This window comes from Leptodactylus fuscus, chromosome 8 (genome assembly GCF_031893055.1).
Source record: "Leptodactylus fuscus isolate aLepFus1 chromosome 8, aLepFus1.hap2, whole genome shotgun sequence".
Lineage (NCBI taxonomy): Eukaryota > Metazoa > Chordata > Amphibia > Anura > Leptodactylidae > Leptodactylus > Leptodactylus fuscus.
The window spans coordinates 21,612,836-21,618,835 of NC_134272.1; the positions used below are offsets into that span (position 1 = coordinate 21,612,836).

General features: G+C 44.0%; 1 pseudogene; it reads left to right on the forward strand.

Annotated features, from left to right (window-relative positions):
• LOC142217185 (transmembrane protease serine 9-like) overlaps positions 1-2,271 on the forward strand; it is a 38,361-nt pseudogene extending 36,090 nt beyond the window's left edge.
• Positions 2,272-6,000: the final 3,729 nt, after the last annotated feature.

Consider the following 6,000-nt stretch of genomic DNA (forward strand, 5'->3'; position numbering starts at 1 on the left):
GCCTGGCAGAGTGAATGAAGAGCGGGAAGACGCCGCGGGGAAGCTGCATGGAGAAGACTTCTAAAAGTAGGAGAAGAACTAGCATTGATTGGCCGACTGTATAGCATTCAGCCAATCAATGCTGGTTCTGCATCGAACTTTTACAATCGAACAGCGAGTGGTACTCGATCGAGTACAAGTATTTCGAATACCGTAGTATTCGATCGAATACCTACTCGATTGAGTACTACTCGCTCATCTCTAAAGATGATGATAGTCCTAAGGGCAATTGTGACAATATGGAAGATGTTAATGGTTTAAACAATGATGTAGGAAGTGTCCCTAGGTCTGAGGTTATAATCAAGGGTGTAGCTATAGGGGTATATATCTAGCAATTGCTAGTGGCTTAGGAGCCTTAGGGGATCTGAAGACCACTCTGCACCATAAAATAACACCAGTATTATAGATAGCACATGTCAAATGGGAGCCCCATTACTTATTTTGCTTTTGCACCCAGAAGCTTCATTGTATGTCCCTGGTTATAAATATGGGCAGGGTGCTGACCCCGTACAACATAACATTGTTCAAATAGTAATGGCTGCCCTAGATATACCCAAGACTCTAGACATGGACAGAAATTTGGCCCCATCCTACATGACGTTATTGAGAAGATAAAGTGACTCAATGATGTGACTGCTTATTTTCTCAGTGAGTTTGCCGTCCCCGATGACCCTCCAGAAGGTGATGCTCCCACTGATCGACCACAGGACCTGTGATTCCATTTATCATGTAAACTCCGTAACCAGCAGTTCTGTTACCATCATCCAAGACACCATGATATGTGCTGGATATTCGAAAGGAGGAAAAGACTCCTGTCAGGTGAGACCCCATTACAGGAACCATAGAAGTTTATGCTAAAATGTTCTAGGTTCAATATTCGTTTCAAGTAGCCCCTCAATATTCGACTACTTGAATTGAATATTGAACCCTATTATAGTGTATGGGTGGAAAATGCTCGTTTCAGGGGTAGGCAACGTTCGATCAAATTATACTTACCAAGTCCACGAATGAGGGTCGGGCTGGATCCTCCGAGAAGTCTTCTCCGTGCAGCGTCCCCGCGGCATCTTCCGGCTCTTCATTCACTCTGTCAGGCATCGGGCCTGGGCAGAGCCGACTGCGCATGCCCGCACTACAAGCGGAAATGCGCAGTCGTCTCTGCCCAGGCCCGATGCCTGGCAGAGTGAATGAAGAGCCAGAAGACGCCGCGGGGAAGCTGCACGGAGAAGACATCTAAAGGTAAGAGAAGAACCAGCGTTGATTGGCCGACTGTATAGCATTCGGCTAATCAATGCTGGTTCTGCATCAAACTTTTACATTCGAACAGCGAGTGGTACTCGATCGAGTACGAGTATTTAGAATACCGTAGTATTCGATCGAATACCTACTCGATCGAGTACTACTCGCTCATCTCTAGTCCTAAGGTTTCTGAATGTGAGAGTAAGGGACGTTTTTCTGTCCCAAAACACATAGGATTTTTATGCCATTAACCACAGTACCCATGGTTTGTTACTGTGTGTTTTTTTTAATCCTTATATGATTTAAAGTTACATTTTATTTTTATATGCGGGTGCTGATACTTTTATCGCTACTTATTGGAGTTTCTGGCATTGCCACAAACAAATTTTTATTATATTCTGGGGTCTCTTCAAACCCAAACACCGATACTCAGCTATCTTCTACTACTAGTGCTCTGCCACAGCGTCCGTTCCTTTCTTGTACTATTTTCAACCTTCTTCAGGCCTCCTTGGTGTTGTCACTGGTCGCCACTGAAGACTGTGATTTTGCCTCAGTGGTCACGTGGAGTTTATCATTGTCTTGAGGCTTTCATCAAAGTGTCCCGATGTTGATGTGTGACAAGGTTGCTCCAAAACAAAACTTGTGGACGAACAGATATTTGCAAAATGTATCTCATGAGATTTATCCATCATTATTAATCATATTGTTATCTTACAGGGAGACTCTGGAGGACCTCTTGTGTGTAAGGTCAATGGAGCCTGGTATCAAGCTGGTGTTGTAAGCTGGGGAGAAGGATGTGCTTTACCTAACCGCCCTGGGGTGTACACCCTGGTATCCGCCTATCAGTCCTGGATCCAGACATACGTACCAGAACTGAGTTTCCACAAGTTGACCAATATCACACAACCAAGTGCAAAATGCAGTGGAAACATGAACGTGTCCTGTTATATGCTGACCCTTCTCATTGTAGCAGTCTCACTGGCCACTCGTAGTTAACAAATTCTGCAAGTTTCATTTCTTCATTGACATCAGATTTGAAACTTTTCCATTTAACCCCTTAAAAAAATGTGCAAAATGTTTTCCTGTAGAATAAAAATATATTTTATTTCATTTTTTTATTCATGCAATAAAGAAAGTTGTATTTTGGTGTCTGAAATTGAGTCCTTCTGTTAGGATCACATCCTCCATCTTGTAATCTTGTAATCTTGTAATCTTGTAATCTTTTATATATAAACTTTATAAGAATATCCTTTAGGGGATAAGGCGTGTGGAATGTTAATAGATGGTTTATAACTCCTTATCTGTTTGTGGTAAGGGTCTCATCTTTGAAGGTGTGTGTAGAAACAGGTTCTATAACCTGTTGATCGTCAGCCCAAGACCAGAGTGGTCAGACAGCATGTGATCATTATCTCTCTTGCTGTGATATACATCTAGAATTAGTGTAAGATGTTGGTTTACACATAAATATTTTAGAGTCTTCTTTATTTCATGAGAAAGGTCATCCCAGTTTGGAAAGTAATAATGAGATGCAGATTACATTAGGCCTTATCCAATAGTCATGTGCCACACCTTATGTTATAACTCTTCAACCAATCATGTCATTAGAATAGTCCAACCTGCTTTTGTCTGTATTGTATTTAAACTACCTTTTTGCACCATTAAAATCAGAACTCACTTGATACATTATCAGCTGTGTGTGTGTGTGTGTGTGTGTGTGTGTGTGGCTTCTCCAGGCCCAAAAGGATGGGTGTAGCTCATCAAGGCCTGTTATTTAATTTGGAGCTCTGCAACATACTCTATTATGAGGACCCCTTGATGTCCCTAACACTTCTATAGAAGAATTCAGGTCCTGGTCTTCACCAGACATTGTGAGAACAGGGAATTTATTGAATATGGATGACAATATAGGTGCACAGTAAACTTACCTTTAGTAATCAGTGCCATTTTTTATTTATTATTAACTATTGGATCCATCAGGCAAGGCCTAAATGCTCATGACAAAAACATAGTTATGTCTCTATACAAATCACTCTGCTATAGTAGGCCTTATCCCTGATGGTGACGATAGGGAATACAGAGACTTAAACCGGGACTTTGTAGAATGGTGCCAGCAGAACCACCTCAGGATTAATGCTGGGAAGACCAAGTTGATGGTGGTGGACTTTAGTAAGCGGAGAGGTGCTCCGACCCCGATGGAGATCCAAGGAACATGTATTGAGATAGTCAGGACCTTTAAGTATCTGGGCGTGCTCCTCAATAATAAACTAGACTGGGCTGATCACCTGGAGGCGCTGCACAGAAAGGGCCACAGCAGACTCTACATGCTCAGGAGGCTGAGGGCCTTCGGAGTCCAGGGGACACTTCTTAGGGCCTTCTTCAACTCTGTGGTTGCTTCAGCCACCTTTTTCGGTGTGGCCTGCTGGAGGTGCAGTATATCAACCAGGGACAGAAATAGAGTGACAGGCTGATCAAGAGGGCCAGCTCTGTCCTGGGGAGCCCCTTGGACCCAGTACAGGTGGTGGGTTACAGAAGGATACTGTCTATGGTGACCTCCATGCTGGAGAACAAATCCCACCCAATGTATGGGACCTTGATGGGACTTGGCAGCACTGTAAATGACCATCTGCTTCACCCCAAGTGTGAGAAGCAGCGCTATCGCAGGTCCTTCCTTCCAACCGCGATCAGGCTGTATAGTCTACATCAAACCAAGCGAAGATCACTCCGCACAGAGAACTAATGATTATGACGATGAAGTCTTCCTTCTTTCTTTTCTCTTCCTTAGCTGCTATGGACTCCTAGTATCTTCTCAGCATATGTGGGTCTACGTCTGTATTATATTACTGTGTATTATCCTGTACCTGTATTACTATGCTGCTATAACATGCTGAAATTTCCCCAATGTGGGACTATTAAAGGATGATCTTATCTTATTACTGCCACATATAGACTTTTGTGGCTTCCAGTATACAAGAAGGACATAACTAAACTGGAGAACGTGCAGAGAAGGTGACCAGAAAAATTAGGGTAATGGGTAGTTTGTAGGACAGAGACAGATTAACAAACTTGGGGTTATTCAGTTTAGAAAAAAAGACGTCTATTGGAAGATCTAATAGCAATGTACAAATACATGAAGGGGCGGCACAAAGAACTATGTAATGATCTTTTCACACCTAGACCAATGACTGTGACAAGGGGACATTCTCTATATCTAGGCCAGTGACAAGTGCACATCCTCTACACCTCTGCTGGTGACAGTGACAAGGGCACATCCTCTACACCTAGACCAGTGACAAGGGCACATCCTCTACACCTAGACCAGTGACAAGGGTACGTCCTCTACACCTAGACCAGTGACAAGGGCACGTCCTCTACGCCTAGACCAGTGACAGGGGCATGTCCTCTACACCTAAGCCCGTGACAGGGGCACATCCTCTACACCTAGATTGGTGACAGTGACAAGGGGACGTCCTCTACACCTAGACCAGTGCCAGGGGCATGTCCTCTACACCTAGGCCAGTGACAGTGGCAAGGGCACGTCCTCTACTCCTAGGCCGGTGACAGGGGCACATCCTCTATACCTAGGCCGGTGACAGTGACAAGGGAACGTCCTCTACACCTAGGCCGGTGACAGTGGCAAGGGAACGTCCTCTAAACCTAGGCCGGTGACAGTGGCAAGGGAACGTCCACTACACCTAGGCCGATGACAGTGGCAAGGGAACGTCCTCTACACCTAGGCCGGTGACAGTGGCAAGGGAACGTCCTCTACACCTAGGCCGGTGACAGTGACAAGGGCACGTCCTCTACACCTAGGCCGGTGACAGTGACAAGGGCACGTCCTCTACACCTAGGCCGGTGACAGTGGCAAGGGCACGTCCTCTACACCTAGGTCGGTGACAGTGGCAAGGGCACGTCCTCTACACCTAGGCCGGTGACAGTGGCAAGGGCACATACTCTACACCTAGGCTGGTGACAGTGGCAAGGGAACGTCCTCTACACCTAGGCCGGTGACAGTATAGAGGATATTATGGATATTTATAGACAGATAATTATTGACATTTTTAGACATATATAGATAATTAAGAAAATGTATAGATATTTATTGATAATATGGATATATTTAGATATTTATAGAAAATTCTAGATATTTATAGCTACTTATGGATATTTATAGACAGATAATAATTATGACAATTATGACATTGACGAACATTTGTAATGTGCAGGGGCTTAAAGCACAGAGAGAGTTGTTGAGTAGGGGGGACAGTGGCTGCCGGACAGGTGCTCATCCCCAACACCCACAGGGGTCAGTTGTTTTACAGGAAGTCTATTACCTATCAGTATGTTTTTGACATGTGAGAGGAAATTCACAAAAATAGAACAATTATGGACGTTTAAAAATATTTACAGATTTTTTAAAATAGTTATATGGTAATCTTCACCCCATTATGGAGGACCTCAGTGGTCTAGCTTTGTGTTGTTTGTGTCTGTGCTTCTGTGAAGGGGCACAGTCTAATGAAGTCATATGAATGTTATGGTCATATAATGAAAATATACAAAAAACATAAAGTGCACCATACCAGCTGACTAAGAGTAATATGGCAGCAATATAAGGTAAGGGTATGTTCACACAGCGGAATTTGCATTGCATCAGCATTCCGTCATGGCACTCCGCTCCGAATTAGGTCCAAATGAATGGGCCTAATCGGGATAGGGAGGGAGCCTCGC